Source organism: Photinus pyralis, unplaced genomic scaffold (genome assembly GCF_008802855.1).
Source record: "Photinus pyralis isolate 1611_PpyrPB1 unplaced genomic scaffold, Ppyr1.3 Ppyr1.4_LG6, whole genome shotgun sequence".
NCBI classification, from domain to species: domain Eukaryota; kingdom Metazoa; phylum Arthropoda; class Insecta; order Coleoptera; family Lampyridae; genus Photinus; species Photinus pyralis.
The window spans coordinates 9,707,784-9,708,430 of NW_022170663.1; positions in this window are offsets into that span (position 1 = coordinate 9,707,784).

The following is a 647-nucleotide window of genomic DNA, read 5'->3' on the forward strand; positions in this document are numbered from 1 at the left end:
AGAAGTCTGATCGAAAAAGTACGATTTGTTTTGGATTCTACGCACCAAAATTAATAAGAAAAAGTGTTTTTTCGAGAAATTTTGGTGTAGTCGATTTTTGGTAAAAAACTAAGGTTTTTTTGGGGCGAAAAAAATTGTCTGAGATCGGCAGAAGTGGATCTGGGCGGACACACAAAACGCAAACAATAGCAAATTTTGTTAGTTCTTAAAAAATGTATTAAAAATAACTATGACGCCACCTTTTGTAAATTGTAGGGCAAAAATCCCTACTGACTGAGTTACTATGCTATTCAAATAAAAATAGACCATTTTTAGAAATTTCCTACCTTACGTAGTCTTCATGACTAGTGCTGAGATCCAAATAATGCGTAGGTAGCTGAAGAGTGGTCAGGGTACTCGGCAATTCGTCAACCTCTCTCTCAATTCTTCAGAAGTAAGTACACCTGAAACAAGGTGACGTGCAAAACATTTTTTTTAGTGCTAAGGCGTTATTATGAATGCAGATTTTATATGAGGTTGTCGACCAAATCTGTTTAAAGGGTTGCTTTTTGATTGACTGTTAATTAACGAGCAACAGTTGTTTCCTTATTAACAATTTTCATTTGTTCTTTTAAGAAAGCGAGTAATCTTGGATACCTGCTTAAGTT